This window comes from Mastomys coucha, unplaced genomic scaffold, assembly GCF_008632895.1.
Source record: "Mastomys coucha isolate ucsf_1 unplaced genomic scaffold, UCSF_Mcou_1 pScaffold18, whole genome shotgun sequence".
NCBI lineage: Eukaryota > Metazoa > Chordata > Mammalia > Rodentia > Muridae > Mastomys > Mastomys coucha.
The window spans coordinates 110,632,886-110,650,755 of record NW_022196900.1 but is presented as its reverse complement, the minus strand read 5'-3'; the positions used below and the strand labels follow the sequence as shown (position 1 = coordinate 110,650,755).

The following is a 17,870-nucleotide window of genomic DNA, read 5'->3' as shown; positions in this document are numbered from 1 at the left end:
AGAGTAGCACTGTCTCCAGTGTATGTTAGAGAGTAGCACTGTCTCCAGTGTATGTAAGAGAGTAGCACAAAACCTTACGGGGATTAATTGGGTAGCACGAATGGAATGGGAAAATGTCTCAAGGAGAAAAAAAAAGTAACTAAGGTTCGCACAAGAAGAAACAGAATATCTAAATCATTCCATATTTATTAAAGAAATTGATTTTCTAATTATAAAACTTCCTATGGAGAGGAGTCTCCCATGCTGAGTTCTGTCAGACATTTAAGGGGAGAAGAACACTAACCTTACTGAACACTGTTCGGGAGAGAGGAAGATGGAGCACTTCACTCAAGAAGTTCATCTCACAAGGCTCGTATGTTTGATCATAAGTCAAGACCGAGGCGTTACAAGAAGACTACAGACCAATAACCGGCGGAGACATAATTGGAAAAATCCTTAATAGTGTATTAGCAAAGGGGATGCAGCTACGTGTGAAAAGAATAATTCACCATGATTAATAGGGTTAACTGGGGATGTGCGAGATTGATTTAACATTTGAAAAAATCGATGTAATTGCCTGTGTTCAGAGAACAAAGGATATCGACCATATAATCTTATCAACAGCTACGGAAAATGGCATAATTGTGTATTCATTCATAATTTTTAAAAATTCTCAGCAAAGTAGGCATAGAGGGGTTTCCTACTATCTGATAAATGACGTCTCAGGATGGAGAGGGCTCAGTGGGTACAGTTCTTGCTGGGCGAGAATAAGGACCGGAGTTTGGATCCCCAGAATCCACGTGAAGTCAGAAGGGAAGGCTCGGCTTCTCTATTGATGTCTGGGGTGGATGCAGCTTTTTGGGAGGAAGTGTATCACAGGGTGGGTGGGGCTTGAGAGGGAGTAGCCTGTCCCGCTTCTGGTTTGCTTTGATTGCGGTTGGGATATAAGCTCCCGGCCTCATGCTGATGCTGTTGCTGTCTTACTGTTTGCCTTCATGCTTCCTAGACAGGGTGGGCCCTTATCCCTCTGGAACCATAGGCCCAAATAAACTCTGCCATATGATACTTTCCGTCATGGAATTTTCTCACAGCAGTGTGAACGTAATTAATAATAAAGTAATGAGACAGAGACAGAGAATTCTTGGAAGCTCGTGAGCCAGCCAGCTGGAAGGACACAGCAGTGAAAGAGACCTTGTCTTGAACAAGGTAGAAGGTGAAGGCAGTTACCTGTGTCTGTCCTCTGATCTCTACACCTGGACTGTGAGGGGTGTGTGTGAAGTCTATGCATGTGCATGTGTGTCCCTGTGTGCACATATGCATGCACATATGTCTCTCTGTGTGCATATATGTGTGTCCATGTGATATATATATATGTATGTGTATGTGGTGTGTGCACATATGTGTGCATGTGTATGTGTATAATGTGCATCTGTGTGTCTCTGTGCATGCCCACATTTATACATGCACATATGTGTGCATGTGTATGTGTATAATGTGCGTCTGTGTGTCTCTGCATGCCCACACATGTATACACACACATATGTGTGCATATGTATGTGTATAATGTGCATCTGTGAGTCTCTGTGCTTGCCCACACATATACACGCACATATGTGTGCATGTGTATGTGTATAATGTACATCTGTGTGTCTCTGTGTGTGCCCACATGTATACACATATGTGTGCATGTGTATGTGTAAAATGTGCGTCTGTGTGTCTCTGTGTGCCCACATATATACACGCACATATGTGTGTATGTGTATAATGTGCGTCTGTGTGTCTCTGTGTGTCCCCACATATATACACATGCATGCCCACATATATACACATATGTACTTTTAAAAAGTCTGCTGTGATGACCGTAACTAGTGTTCTGTTGTGGTGCTTCTCCCTAATGTTGGGGCGGCCTTCTATCACTTCACCCCAATGCTGGCCCAGATGGAGGCCTTGGAAAGAAGCTCAGCACACAAGAGAAGTGCTGAAGGCATTACACACAAGGAGAAGTGCTGAAGGCATTACACACAAGGAGAAGTGCTGAAGGCATTATGGGTGGGAAAGAATGACTGTTGTTCGTTGAAAACAGTACTAACTATGAAAAACTGATTTGAACTGATAGATGAATTCAGAAAGTCCACTGGAAACCAGGTGAATTGATAAAAAGCAAGTATGTTTCCAAAGAATGTTAGAAAACAGAGGTCAAGTAAAATACACTGTGACAATGTAACACATTGAAATAGTCCAGAATGAAGTTAGCAAAATATGTAAGTACTTGGCATTTGCAGCTAGCTGTTGAGTGAAAGGACTTTCAGTGGAGAGGTATATATGTTCATTAACTAGATCCACCATGTTCATGGGGGGAGGACACACCATGTAAATGAGCTGGACACACTTTGTTCATAGGGCAGACATACCATGTTCATGGAGTAGACATACCATGTTCATGGATTTGAAGACTTGATGTTATTCAGGTAACAGTTTCCCCCAAGTTGATCTGTATTTGTGACATGGAAACTCCACCTACTTGTCTCATAGACAGCAGCATGCTGATTCTACACTTTATATAAAACATGCTTTGAATAGCTAAATGGATTTATAAAGACAACTTAAATGTGTAAGAGTTACACTTCTGATTTCAATACTGCAACTAAAGGCGCAGGAATTGGGACAGGGTGAGGAAAGCCCCTGGGGGAGACCTTCCAAAGAGATACATTTTAAAAAGGTAATTACATTTATATGAAGAAGGTTACACATGCCACATGCCATATACCACATGCCATATTATGGCTGTAGAGGTCAAAGGACAACTTATGGGAGTTGGTTCTCTCTATCATGGGGTCCTGGGGATCAATTAATGTAGTCAGGTGTGGCAATAAGTCTCTCTCTTTTTCTCTCTCTCTCATACACACACACACTGTATTACATAGGTAATTTCATTGGCATTCACATACATTGTCACTGGACTCTATTGCAAGTGAGGAGCTTCTTTCTAAATGACTGTGAAACCGTGCACTTGACATAGTTGCTGGACTTGAGGATGTTACACTTCATCCTGCCAGTGATACCTTTATACCCAGTCAGGAATCCTTCCCGGTGTGTTTTGAAGGCTCGCTGTGTGTAAGCCTTCCCTCCTTGCCTAATTGCTTTCTTGGGTCTACTCCTGGGCACATCCTGGTGATGCTGGGTGTGTGTTGGTGGCACCATCAGTGGAGTTTAGGAGCTGAAACTTTGCTAGCGTGGCTGTCACCAGTGACTTTGTGCAGGATGAAGTACTGGGAATGGGAGAGGTTACTCAGCAAAAATTATTTGTGTAGGGGCTGGAGAGATGACTCAGCAGTTCTGGAGAGATGACCCAGCAGTTCTGGTGAGATGACTCAGCAGTTCTGGAGAGATGAGTCAGCAGTTAAGAGCAGTTACTGCTCTTGCCAAAAACCCAGGTTCAGTTCCCACAACACATAGTTCTGTCACCCAGTCCAAGGAGAAGAACTATACGGTGCCTTCAACCTGGGCTGCTGTCGGAAGATTCCCACCCACCACTTGGCCCTTTAATAACAACACTGATGGCGAGAACAATGCAATGGAGGGTACACCTTGCTGTGCCAAGCAGTTCTCAGATACTTTTTCAATAACTGCACACTGTCTGACCAGTGATAAACCAACTCGACAGGTTTTTATGTAATTCAGGACACTTAGCTCATCAGAGATCTCCACTCAAAGACAAAACTCCCTACCTCTCAAGCTCAGGCTCCTCCAGTGTGCCCTGCTTTCTACTTTAAATTGCAGAGGTTTCTCCTCCCAGTGACCTGGCTTTGGTAGGTTTATTATTCTTGAAATATTTATTGAGCATCTTACAAGAACCAGGAGAGGATATATGGGAACTGACCCCATCCACTGACAGAAGTACAATTTAACCCCCTAATTGATTGAGAAAACCTATGTCAGCAACTGCAAGGAAAAGTACTAGAGGCATGAGATCTTACAGCAGGTGGTCAGCTTGTCTGGGGACCTTTAAAGGAAGCATGGGAGACCGGGTGTTTCATGGACACTGTCAACAAGGAGAGGAAGCAACAGAGAACTAAGGGACAGTATGTGCAAAGGTCCTGGGGCACCAGAAGGGACATGTGCTAGAGGAAAGGCATGAATGTCAATTGGTGTACTTGCAGCCTGAAGGGGGCAGTGATGAGAAAAAGGTTGGAACTGAACTTTGCAGGGCCCATGAACCTCAAAGGAATTTTTAGAACTTAAGCTGAGAATAGCGAGAGCCACTGGGAGGTGATAAGTGTGGGAGTGTTCTCATCTAGTGAACCTGTACTACATGGAAGATGGGCAGATGCCGGGTGCAGACTCAGATCTGAGGGCTTCTCCTTTTATTGCTCAAGACAGAGTGACCCTGTCTCCCCCCGCCCCCACACACACACCATACACTCTTCTCCCCCCTCCCAAAACACACACCATACACTCTTCCCCCACACACACACCATACACTTTCTGTCTGCTTGCATAGATTTTAGTCACACACACACCATACACTTTCTGTCTGCTTGCATAGCTTTTAGTCACACACACACCATACACTTTCTGTCTGCTTGCATAGCTTTTAGTCAGTTTTCTTTCCCTGATCAGTTTTGACATTCCGGGCCCCAGGCGTGGGAAGGAAGAAGCTACAGATGGCTTAGGCCTCGGAGCAGCAAAGTCAGGGGAACCATGGCCCCCAAAGCTGTCAAAGTCACAGGAGTCATCCTTTCGAGCTGAAGCTACCTCAGCAGAATGTCAAACAGCTTGGCACAAGGTGAAGCAGCCCTGCGCATTGTCAGAACACCATAAACAAAATGGCTAGGTTTGCACCGAGGTAACCGGCTGGCCTCCTGCCCGACGCTTCCCACAGCGCCTGGGGCCCAGCTCTCTCCACCAGCATCTGGTTTTGCTACCTCGGGAACCCACCAAGCAAGGCGGTGGGACATCATGAGCTTGAATGCTAAAAAGTCTCAATCAAAATAGGGTTGGGTTCTGAGAGCCCATCTTCCTACGCCTGCCCCCACAGCCAGAGCCTCAGCACTGAGGGAAGTCCCCAGGCTGGAGAGGACCAGTTCCTGTCCTGGAAGGGAGGTCAGGAAGTGGACCCCAGCTAGGCAAGGACTAGAGGGGAGTAAGAGAGCGGCCCCAGGAATGGCCTGTAGTGGTTACAGGAAGCTCAGAGCACAGTCTTCCACTGGACGCTTTCATTCCCACAAATTTCAGAGAGTCCTATCAAGGCTTGGGATTTAGCCTGGTGTTGCAGCTCTTGGCTGACATGTGCAAAGCCCCGTGATCTGTTCACAGCATGGTAACAATAAGGCAATGGAAACCCCGTAGCAATGACGATAATGAGACTCAAGAGCTTGCCCCCCTCCCTCTGGCTATCAGACAACTAAAACAAATAGACCCGAAGTTGGGATTTCTCCTAGGTGTGCCTCCCTGGGAGAAGGGAACTGGAATTCTTGAGAGAGGTTCCACCCAGTTCTAACAACCTGTCAGACCACCTTGCAGGACAGACTGGAGCCGAGACAATGATGGCTGGGACTATACCTGGACCTGGACCACTTAGCTACAGACACCTCCTGCCTTCCGTTTAAACCTAAACCTCATGTCATGACCCCCAAAGCTAGAGTTAGGGGGTCCCGATTTGGCCATGTTCTTTCTCTGCCTTTCACGGTTATTTCACTAAGTGACCGGCGGAGGATGGGCGGCTAAGCCTAGATTGTTATGTCTGCCAGGACCCAGGCTCCGGTCCTTCGACTGTTGTGCTAAGAGCGGCCCTGTAACTACAACACCAGGGACTGACATCCTCTCTTAAGAAACAATAATAATCAAAAGGATGGGTGGCTAAGCCTAGGTTACTGTGGCTACCAAGACCCGGGCTATGGGTGTATAACCATTCCACTAACAGTAATACTATAATATTAATACTAATGCTAGCAAATGGCCGGAGTCCAGTCTCTGGGTCTAGCTAGCTGACGTGGGGCCAGAGTGCTGGCACAGAGGATGCCTGTCCTCACACTGGCTTCCTCTGCCCATTCTGGCTTCCCAGTCAATCAAAAGCCCCCACATCATCCCCCCACATCTCCACAGTGTACCCCTAGGAAAGAACATAGAGCCCCCCACCTCCTCAGCTCCCTCTTGGCCCCCTTGGCTGATATGATGATTCTTCCCAAGTTCCCTGCTTGTGCACTAGGCCCTTCTTGCCCTACATTAGGGATCCTGGGCCTGGAGTTTTATAGAGAGAAGCTGCTGGGGTTGCATGCTGCCGAAGGAGCGTGTGGTGACGGCAGGATGCTGCGGTGGCCACGGTGCCCATGTCACTCCCATCTCATTCCGTCCAGGAGAGCTCTGCACTTTGCATTTTACATTTAGCATGTTAAAGCATCTCTATGTAAATGGCCTCCAAAGGCTTTTGGTGGACTAATGGCACTGGTGTCTGGTTGGATGGAAATAGTCTTCAGAATTGGCGTACCAGCAACAGGGTGTGTGCCGGAGAAAGACGCTGGTGCTGGAATCTTCATGCTCTTAAAGCTATTATTATTAGAACCAGATTGAGAGAGAATTGATGAAAAGCAAAAAAAACAAACAAATAAAAAAAACCCAAATATTTTCTTAACAAGAATCCCCAATGTGACAGCACACATTTGTTTTGACTTAGAGAACCAGACTCTTTACAAAGGCAGCCGAGTGTTCCCACTGATAAGCTCTCTGAAGGAGAGCGCGTAGAGCAGGCATCATGGTAGCAGTCTGTGTTCTCTGGCCAGATGCCACTCCTTGCTGGGACATGGGGTCCCTCTAGTCCTGTCCCCAAAGTGCCTTCTGTTAAATGTATTCCAGGGTATTTATTGTTTGTTTGTTTGAGAATTTCAAACATGAGTAGAACTATGTTTAAATCATTTCTACCTCTCACTCTCACTCTCCAACTCCTTGTGTCTCCCATCCTAAATTCATGACCTCTTTTCCTATAATTAGTTTTACACACACGCACACACACACACACACATAGACACACACATACACATACACACACATACATACACACACAGACACACATGCATACACAAACACACACACACACACCCTATTGAGGCCATTTAGTGTTTGTGTATTTATGTGAATTTATGACTTATTCCTTGAGATTGCATAACCTCCCTGGAGAAAGCAAATTTATTCTCTCTCTCTCTCTCTCTCTCTCTCTCTCTCTCTCTCTCTCTCTCTCTCTCTCTTTCTCTCTCTCTGCCACACACACACACACACACACACACACACACACACACACATTATGGCCCTTCATCTAGGGATGGCGCACTGCTCATCCCCAACAGTCTAGTTTTAAAAACACAGACTGGTTATTTATTTATTTGTTTAAAACTAGGCAAAATCTCCACCTTGCAAACCAACACAAGAATTTCTTTTACAAACAGCCTCCTGGGCTTGGGGGTTTCTAGCACCTTTTTAATAGGATGAGGTACATCACAGTTAATGTCAATGTCCTGATCTGCCCCGTGGAGAAAATAATTGTTGCAAAACCAAGAACAAAATGATCATCTTCCCAGGTAAGTAAATGAGAAACTGGATCCCAGTCCCTGGACTAAGACTCCTTATGAGTTAGGTGTACCTAGCAGAGAGAAGTCAGGACAGAGAAACAATCAGAACACGAGAGTAAGTGTGTCCTTAAGAGAAAGAATTAATCATGCTAAATTAGAAAAACTGTAAAATAGTTTTAGACTAATGCAGATTCTGAGTACCCAACATAATTGCACCAGCCTAATTCAGCATAAAAAAAAAATCTAATGAAATATTTTCATATCGCCGTCCATTCAATTTACCAGCTTGAGTTGCACAAGGTAGTAAGTGGCTTTTAAATTACCATGGCGTTGCCTTCTAAATCCTGTTTGGTTTGGGGTTTTGGTTGATGATGTTGATGGGAGGAGAAAAGTGTGTGTGTGTGTGTGTGTGTGTGTGTGTCCATGTGTATGTATGATTTGTGGATTCTTTCTTTGTAGATTGGGTAAGAAGTGAGCCCTCAGTCTTGCCAGTCCTATCCCTTCAGGGGCTGTGCTTCTTGGGCACAGGGCTCTGGATTATCTGGAGATGAGGCGCACACAATGGTTCTGTGGAGACTTTTGGGGTTCAGCAGTGCCCAGGGGTCTGCACCCCTGCCTTTCTTTGTACAATTGAGGGATATGGGATAAGATCACATCACCACTATAGCATAACTTTATGGGATTATTTCCCATGGACTATCTTGATTACTGATGGAGATAAAGAATTTGAGCATAGCCTCTGTCCTAGTGTGCCCTTTACATGGATCCTGCATGTTCGGTGCCCGGGTACCGAGCTCAGAGCGGTTTGGGTCCCTGAGACGAGTTTCCTGCATATTCTGCCTGCCCTGTGCCTGACTCCAGCCTTCTCCTCCACCCATAGGACATCCTTCTTGTTCTTTCTGTCTGTCACCTTGCTGACGACTGCCACGGTTAAGGAAGAACGCAATCTGGATGAGCTCTGAGCCAGCTGCCAACTCCTCGCTCAGGACTTGTTCTTTCCCTCAGTGGGCTAGCTTGGGACATCTGATGATGGCCTCTCTTACTACCATTAAAACCCCCTTTGATGCTTTCTTTGACCCAGAAAACTGGCTCCCAGTGACCTCTCTCACCATCCCTGAGCTGTGGCTCCACTGGAGGCTGTGTGGAGCGGGTCGTATGGGCAGGAAAGCCAGGCTGCCCACCCTTCTTAAGCAGACAGACTGAGGAGGGTGTAAACATAGTCACCTTGGGGACAAGGGGGCTTGGGTCTGTTGCCTTGAGCCAGGAAGGATGGACGACAGGCAGTGATCAGGACTACGGATAACAGAGTACCTGTGGCATCTTGCAGTGGGGTTGATGACAGGGATCTGAGAACATCTGACTATCCCACGAGGAACCAGTCAAGCCAATTGCAGTGCTCTACAAATATGTTGGCACATGATTATAGAGGAAAACACAGGAGGCAGAAAAGAAGCCACGTGCAAGCCAGTATCCATTCCCCTGTTCCTGTAGGGCTCTGTTCTGTTCCCCCGATTAGCTTTCCATGCAGGGGCTGCTCTGAACTATCCTGTCAGTGGCCTGCAGGCTCACCCTTCTCTGCAGCTCCACCCCCCCCCCCACAAATACTGTGCTGTTCCTGTCTTCCATGAGATGTGGATAAGATGTCCTCAGTAAAGATGTGCTCTCCATACACTCCGCTGTTACCATTGTCTGCCTCCTGTATCTGTAAAATGGGTGTGCTGGAGAGAAACACCAGTTTTAACATGGATAAAATGGCACAGGTGACCTGGCCGCATAGCAAGCTCACCACTCACCATGTGCTGCACCTTGTGTGTGTTGCTGGGGCTCACTGGGGGAGCAGAACTGATAGACTGAAGATATATCAAAGGGAAGACAGGAAGAGGATCAGAAGTTCAAGATCAGTTAGAGGCCAGCCTGGGCTACACAGGACCCTATCTCAAAGGCTGTGGCCACTGTTGTGGGGCTTGTTCTGCCAGTTGAGATGATGACCTGCCTCGATCCCTAGAGAAGCTGTGACTTCCAGGGAAAGGTAAGCCAAGTTATCTCTTCAGGACACACAGGGCAGAGAGATGGCATCCGGGGTGGAGGTAGAGCAGTGTGGCAAAGGACTTTCCCGACTGAAGTAGCACTGAGTATGGAGTGGACAGTGGGAGAGGCCGTTGCCTGGTTGGCCCCCACATCCCAGCCCACGCTTCTGATGGGATTCAGTAACTGTAGCCATTGTTAATTTGCTCTAGGTGTCAAGCTGGTTGCTGTTCACTGTGGTAGTGCAGACATGAAGCACCTGAGGGATACCTCTGAGATTTGGGGGTGTCTGCAAGTGCACTGTGGGGGGGGGGGTGAGTGAAGGGTGGAGGGACGGGGCTGGACTAGAGGCCTTGTCCCAGAGGATTGAAGAGACCAAGTGAAGGGCTAGCCTGGGTAAGACAAGATAGCAAGAGGAAGGGCCCAGATTCCTTATGCATAAAGCAAGCTCTCTGTACCTGAGCTGCTGTAGGGTACACTGGATTGAACCATGTCTCCCTGGGATCTCAGAACGGGATCTGGAATCAAGTCAAAATGACACCAGACCTGGCCTAATGACTGGTGTCCTGAGAAAATGAACACCTTGGGTCTAGACTGAGAAAGGACATGTGAACAGAGAGAACTGAGAGATTCTGGGGAGTTGGGGCAACCTGGGAGCTGGAGGAGCAGGAAGGGTCCCCCCTGTGGGGTGTGCAGAGGGAGAACCAGCCTCAGCACACCCTTGCCTTGTGACCTCCGGCAGAGTTAGCTGCTCTTCCGGGCCCACGCCATGTCCTGGTGGTGAATTAGCTTCAGCTGGAGAGATGCCAGCTGGGGTTACAGTGGCTGCTGGGGCTCAGGAGGCTGGGCACCAGACTTTGTGCCTTCACAGATTTTTCTGGCTGAAGAGAAGAAGGGCGGAGAACTTGGCTGTAGAGGGGTGGCCGAGGGTCCAACACAGTCAGTGTGGCTCTGTTGCACGGCTGGGTCGCCCTTGGAGAGCACTGGCTATCACACACGGCTGATTTCTTAGTTGGAGTTCAAGTGAGTGGCCCGCTTTCTAGCCGTGTCTGGAGGCAGGGAGAACCCCTGCAGAGCAGACACCAGCTCTCCTGTGTCCGTGACGAGAGCAGCAGAAATGAAAACAGCAGAGAATCTTGTCCCGAGGCTAGAGTGTCTGCCTCCAAGCTGGCCTCTGCTTTGTGGGGTGCATGCCCGGCTCAAGCATACTGTGATGTTTATATTGAATATTTTAGTTTGCAGATATTTGAAATTAAATATATTTTCCACCTACACTACAAAAAAAATCCATTTATAGAAACCAAATCAAATTGGCGATCTAGGAACCGCTGGCCAGAAATGAAATATTTTTAAAATGGAATATATGGAGATTGGATTGCGGAGGTGGTGACTCGCTCCTGGGCTCCTGTGGCGTAAGCTAGAGGGGCAGCTGATTGCAAGGAGCCTTCTCTGGGGATCAATTTGCAACTGCCCTGTAGTCCTGCTCACACGGAAAAAGGAGTTCTCTAACCAAATTTAGTTAACAGAAACAGCAAATCGTCTGATTTCTGGGGGTGGCCTTGCATGCTGTGTAGATATGTCCATCTTGAGGGAATGGCCTGGCCCCTGGAGAGGCTGCAGGCTTCATTCAAGCCATTCTCCCCTCGCTACCCAGCCTGGCCACCCATCCTCAGGCTTTATCACCTTCTGAAAGAAGAGATCCCCACTGCTCTCTTAGAAATGTCAGCCTGACCCTGAAGCTGAATCTCTCCAAACTCTCAGGCTCAGTTCAGGTTCCAGAATCCAAATGGGTGCCTGGCTGGGCTCCTGCAGAAACCTCATGGATAGGGCTATAGTCAGCATGGATGAAGGTCATCCATATCTCAGCCTTCAGAGAAGCCCAGCCCAGCCCAGCCCAGCCCAGTCCAGCCCAGCCCAGGGTAAAGTCTCCCAGCACTGGTGGTACCTAATACTTCCCCTGCCATGATACCCAGCAGCCCCACTCACCTGGTACCCAGCACCTTCCTCCCCAACCATGGTACTAAGCACCTTCCCACATGGTACCCAACGCATTTCCCTATGGTACCCAGCACCCCCCAACACATGATATCCAACACCTTCCACACATAGTACCCAGCCCCTCCCTCACATGGTACGCAGCACATCTCCCCAATGGTACCCAACACATTTCCCCATGGTACCCAGCCCCTCCCCCACATGGTACGCAGCACATCTCCCCGATAGCCTCCAAGTCCAAAGCTCTTGATCACAAGTATGTCCCTAGCTCTCCCTGGAGAGATGTGCCCTGAAATTCATCTCCATCTTCATCCTGTTCCCAAGCCCATTCCTCCATTTACTTTTCTGTTCATATATGTAAGTCCAAGAAGGAAGATGCAGCCTTCTGGTTACTGCCTAGCAGTTGCCATGTAGTACTGGGGCACCAGCCTGTAGACGGACCTCCACATCCTGATGCCAGGGGCATCAGCCTACATTCTGACCTCGGTGTCCCGACAGCAGCCCACATTCTGACCTCGGTGTCCCGACAGCAGCCCACATTCTGACCTCGGTGTTCCGACAGCAGCCCACATTCTGACCTCGGTGTCCCGACAGCAGACCCATTTCTTTTGTTATTGTTTACAATGGTGGGCCTCATTGTGGCAATTTATACATTTTATATATGATTCCAGTTCATCTCCCTCTCTCTACCTTAGTCTACTCCCCTGCTTCCTTCTTGCTAATCCTCCCTCCTCCCCACAGATAGTACCCCCTTTGGTGTCACATCACATACTCCATTACCCTCTTTTTATCCCTTCCCTTCTCCCTTACAAACTCATCTCTCCTCCAATAGTCCCTTGCTGCTTTACACACACACACACACACACACACACACACACACACACACACACTCCATTTCTTATGAAAGAAAACATGTATGATTTTCCAAGCCTGGCTTATTTCGCTTAACACAATCCCCAGTTCCATATATTTTCCTGCAAATGTCATGATTCATTTTGCTTTATTGCTGTATGAAATTCCGTTGTGTCTAAGTCGAGTATTTTATATATCCATTCGTCAGTTGATGGGCATCTAAGCCACTTCCCTTTCTTAGTTGTTGAAAACAGCAGGGCAATAAATACGGACAAGTGTGTTTGCAGTCGGCTGCCCTAGAGACCTGTGGGTCCATTTTCTGTTATTCTTCCTGCGTGCCCTGGGCTTTCAGCCTTGGCTTCTGGTCTATAAAGCCTGAGTCTGAGTGTCACCTGCTCTCAATGGCTTGGTGACCTAGTCAAGGCATACACAGTACAGAGCAGGACCTGGCCTAAACCCAGAGCACAGGAGCCTCACCCACATGCATGGAGAGCAACGGAGCTAGGGTCGCAACAGTCTCCCACCCCCATCTGTGGCCTGTCAGTGCTACGGAGCTGAGAAGTAAATGCCTCCACTGCCCTTTGACTGCTGACGTGGGCCTCTTCAACCAGTGCTCCTCCTCAGGGGAGGCCCGCTGTGTGCTTCTTTGGATTTGAACACACCCGCAGATTTGGGTGTGTGATAAACCACTTCGAATACTAGCTGAAGAAGTTCAGAAAGCAGCTGCCTCTGAGACAGAGTGTGGATTGGGAAGAGTGTCCCAGGCTGCTTCCATAGAGTCTCCATTTTATGAGCACGTAGTAACCCAGGCAAAGCCTGCTCTGTGAAATTGATCATCAGTTCAACAAATATTTGTGGAGTCCTTGTCCATGCCACAGTCTGCTTGCCGAGGCTTAAAACTGAGCAGAGGCATTACCGGCGCAGGGGAGTAGGGTCTCTCCCGGGCTTCCTTCCCACAGTTGATGGGACAATTCCATTTCTCAGGCTCTTGGACTAAGAACTTCAGTTGCTGTCTGCTGATTGTCCCCTCAGTCCCTTGCCACATGGGCTTTCCGTGGACTCTTGCAGCACGACCTGCAGATGAGTGTAAGGGTGAGACCCCAAACATCCTAGCGGTCTCCATGGGAGGACCCTTGGGGGCTTCCCGCTTTACAAGGGAAATTAAAGGACACCGAGAACATGTACCCATTTCTACGCAACGCATGGGAGTTGAGGCGCAGGTCACGGCAGCACAGTGTTGCTCTGACAGGGAGCCCACAGCTGCCTGATGTGGACTTGTAGATAAGCACTCGGTAACTTTTAACCATACTGGGAGGAGCTGGACTGGGCTGAATTGGAGTGTCACGGAAGATATAGTTGATAGAACGTGTCAAGAACTTGGATAAGGGGGCTGAAGTCGTGGCTCAGTGCTTCAGGGCACGTACTGAGTCCACATGCTTCAGGGCACGTACTGAGTCCGCAGGTCGCAGGTTCTGTTCTTGGCATCCACATGGTACCTCACAACCATCTGTGTAACTGCAGTTCTAGGAAATCAGAGGTCCTCTGTAGGTATGTGCATGTGGTGCACATACATACATGTGGGTAAAACACCCACATATATAAGATGAAGACAGTGTTTTTAAAAGAATCCAGGTTTGGTCTGGAGGGAGGAGGAGGATGCATCAGAGATGATTCTGAAGTTGGGGAGGTGAGAAACGGGGTGAGTGGTGGTACCATTAGCAGGCTGAAGAATGATGGAAAGGAAGATGTTCTTTAGGCCATTGTAACAGTGACATCCAAGTATAGGAATTGAATAGCCAATTGATTCTCCAAGTCTGAGGCTCAAGGGAGCATTCAGACTAGAGAGGCAGATGCTTGAAGTCATCGATCATGGATGACTACCAAAAGAAAGAGTATAAAGGAGAGAAAATGGCCAAGGACCCAGGCTCACACAGAAAACTTTTAGCATTCTGGTAGAAAGGGAAAGCTGGCAAAAAAAAAAAAAAAAAAAAAACAAAAACAAAAACAAAAAAACCAAAAACAAACAAACAAACAAAAAAAACACGGGGACTTAAGTGGGGTGAAAACTGGGGGATTGTCACTCAGAAGACAAGTTCAGAGAGACTGCCAATGTGGAGGGAGGGTTGACTGAACCAAACTTCTGGTGACAATGGCCGAGAAGGGGGAGGGGAGCACCTGGGAAGATAAATCTGTGAAATTGTAGACTCAGAAAGATCCTGGCTTAATGGCGGGATGCTTGCCTAGAAAGACCACGGCCCCGGGTCTCAGCCCCAGCACTGAAAAAACAAACAACCCTTTAAAAAGATTTATTCTTTTATTGTGTATGTTTGTGCATGTGTGTGTACACAAGTGTAGGTGGCCTTATTGGTCACAGGAGCCATATGCTAACCAGGCTCTCTGCCACCTAGCTGCCATCAGCCCTGGGTCTTTGTTTTAAAGATTTCTTTTCCCAGTTGTTAACTGACTGCCACTCCCATCAGAAGCTTGGTATAGACAAGCCTTCCTTCCCACGTTGTCTGCCCCTCCCTCTGACTTTGGCTTCTGGGATACTATAATCAGATCTCATAGAGCCAGAGTTACAAGTGATTGCCATCCTTCCGATGTGGCACAGGAACTGAACAAGCATCCTTTGCAAGAGTAGTTCATGCTTCTAACAGCTAAACAATGAGCCCAAACCAATGAGCCGTTTGCCAGAAAGATCCTAACTTTGCAAAATCAAGCGCCTCCTCATCAGAAAGTCCCTTTTGATCTTGGTTAAGAAATCTACAGATCAATTCAACCTGCATGGCCAAGAGAGCTACTTTGAGAGGCAGTCTGTAGAGACTCTGTTTTCCAAAAGAACATCATGTCTGTTATTCAAACCATAGGCCCTCTGAGGGAGAGGGATTGCTGGCAGAGCCTCACAATCTGGACAGATTTGGGTTGAGTCTTTATTTGGCCTCTTGAAGATTTCTGTCATGTTATTATGGTTTGTGTTCCTCTACCCCAAGGCTTGTCCTGTCTGGAGTCTTGAGTGATCACCCTATGTACACAGCAAAGAGTTTGTAACCCAGATAGGCAGGGATTCAAAGGTCCTCATTTCTACCCATGCTCAGCTTAGGTCTCTGCATGTGGGCAGCTTTGCGTACCTCCCAGGGACCTCCAGGCCATCTGTCTCTGTAGATCCCACTCTGTGGATACCCCTACGTACATCCCTCTCTGTAGAGCCCAAATAGGCAATGACCACCTCTAGCTTTGATTTTTTTTTCTGTGATCAGTCAACTGGGCTTCACTGCCCCATGGGATAGGTCAGCAAACTGGGCAAACTTGGGGCTCACCCTGCCTTTTCTCTCTCCCAGGCCCAGGGCCTGAAAAGTGCGTTTTCTGATAATAGCATCTGCTGGGGGCTTTACGGAGTTGGAGTTCTGTGGTCACCTGCAGAGGCAAGGCAGGCACTACACCAGTCCTTGCTGCAGATGGAGCCTGTGTGTGTGTGTGTGTGTGTGTGTGTGTGTGTGTGTGTGTGCGCGCGCGCGCGCGCGCGAGCGTGTGCGTGTGCGCGCATGCATGCAGAGGCAAGGCAGTTACTACACCAGTCCTTGCTGTAGATGGAGCCTCTGTCTCTCTGTCCCTCTGTCTCTCTGTCTCTGTCTCTGTCTGTCTCTCTGTCTCTGTCTCTGTCTGTCTCTGTCTGTCTGTCTGTCTGTCTGTCTCTCTCTCTCTCTCTCTCTCTCTCTCTCTCTCTCTCTCTGTGTGTGTGTGTGTATGTGTGTGTACGCGCGTGCAGAGGCAAGGCAGTTACTACACCAGTCCTTGCTGTAGATGGAGCCTCTGTCTCTCTGTCCCTCTGTCTCTGTCTGTCTCTGTCTGTCTCTGTCTGTCTCTGTCTGTCTGTCTGTCTGTCTGTCTCTCTCTCTCTCTCTCTCTCTCTCTCTCTCTCTCTCTCTCTCTCTCTCTCTGTGTGTGTGTATGTGTGTGTGCGCACGTGCAGAGGCAAGGCAGGCACTATACCAGACCTTGCTGCAGCTGGAGCCTGAGATCCTTTGATTTAATCTTTACAGCTCTTCCCATTTCCTGTAACAGTGCCTTACAGGGCAGCTCCATGTGCTTGCCTTCCCAGACGGGCGTGCACGCTTGTGTGTGTGTGTGTGTGTGTGTGTGTGTGTGTGTGTCTTGGGATGTGGTTCAGGGCTTCCGGTTGAAATGAAACCAATGGAAATGATTTGTGGCTGAAATGAACAAAGCCTGTTAGATTCTTCAGTTATATGCAGGGGAATTCTCAGAGAAAGATCCATGGGAACTCCCAGGGAAGTCCTGGGATGGCGAGCTATGGGGCTGAGAGGGCAAGGGTGGACTCCTCCTGAGATACACAGGATAAGAGTCAAGTCAGAAGGGTGCCTGATGCAGCAGCTAGGCTGTACCCCAGCCTCGGTGTCCCAAAGAGATGCCCAGTGCCCTGGCCTCTCACGTGTGGTGTGACAGAACTCCCCACCTTCCTTCATTCTGAAGTCTCTATTGGTCCCACTGAGGCCCCCGGGGTCCCCAGAAATAAGTTTCCTTAGACACAATGATTATGTCTTCTGACTGAAAATAGGGATTGAGAGGTGACCCATAGGGGGCCAGTTGGGGCGGCCCTCCCTCCTGGAAATCCGTCCACACTCGTGCCTTTCTCCAGCTTCAAGGACACAACTTCCATCAACAGTACCTTGGGAAGGCACTGCTCCTTCATGGTACAGCGGTACACGAAGCAGTCACCTCCATGCTTTATGTGAAAGGTACTCGGTATGCTGTGAAATCGCCTTCCCCTCCGCGCCTCAGACCCTGCCGCCCGCAATCTCTTGCCTTTCTGTTTTGAGTATGACTCAGTTGGAGCTATGGGGGAGGGTCCAGCCTGCCCCACTAATCCCTACTTTTGCTGGAATTTCCCACTTGTTTATGGTCTGGGCAATTTGCCTCCTGCTGCCTTGTGACTCAGAACTATTTCCAATACCGGGAGCTTGCAGCTCCCCAGAGTCAACAGCTGGTGTGGGTGGGTCTCATTTGCCTGGAGTCTTCCACCAAAGCCCTCCACCTCCATCTCCTCCATGGCTGCCTTAAGCATCAGTGCCCAACTCCAAAACACAAAAACCGGGACAGGAGCCCAGTACTCAGAGCAGGCAGAGGGAGGCCCTGGGAGGCCCCCATCCTGCTGGCTTCGAACCCTTCTTCATTATTTTCTCATTTTGCTTTTGACATCTCCTTTGGATCAGGACAGACCCTGCTTTTATTGTGGGGGCTCTACAGGAGAGTAAATAGCAGAAAATAATGGACAAGAATTTAATCCTGGGGTCTTAGAAGGAACCCCGTGTTGCCATGGGTGAAGGGTTCCGACCCCCACGGCGCTAACTTTACAGCGAACTTGATGGCACTTCACTTAAGATCCTTGGACTGACTGTTCTCACATCTCCAGTCATCAGAATTTGGAATAAAGTAAAAAAA

General features: G+C 48.3%; 1 protein-coding gene and 1 long non-coding RNA gene across 17 annotated transcripts in view; one reads left to right on the top strand and one right to left on the bottom strand.

The window, feature by feature from the left end:
* Camta1 (calmodulin binding transcription activator 1) overlaps positions 1 to 17,870 on the top strand; it is an 858,665-nt gene that overhangs the window by 470,142 nt on the left and 370,653 nt on the right. The window lies entirely within an intron of this gene.
* LOC116097075 lies at positions 7,429 to 12,087 on the bottom strand. Its single transcript, XR_004121210.1, has 5 exons — positions 11,903 to 12,087; positions 11,250 to 11,382; positions 10,286 to 10,447; positions 8,766 to 8,939; positions 7,429 to 7,612 (listed from the first exon to the last, which is right to left on the bottom strand). It is a non-coding gene; the product is annotated as an uncharacterized LOC116097075 (long non-coding RNA).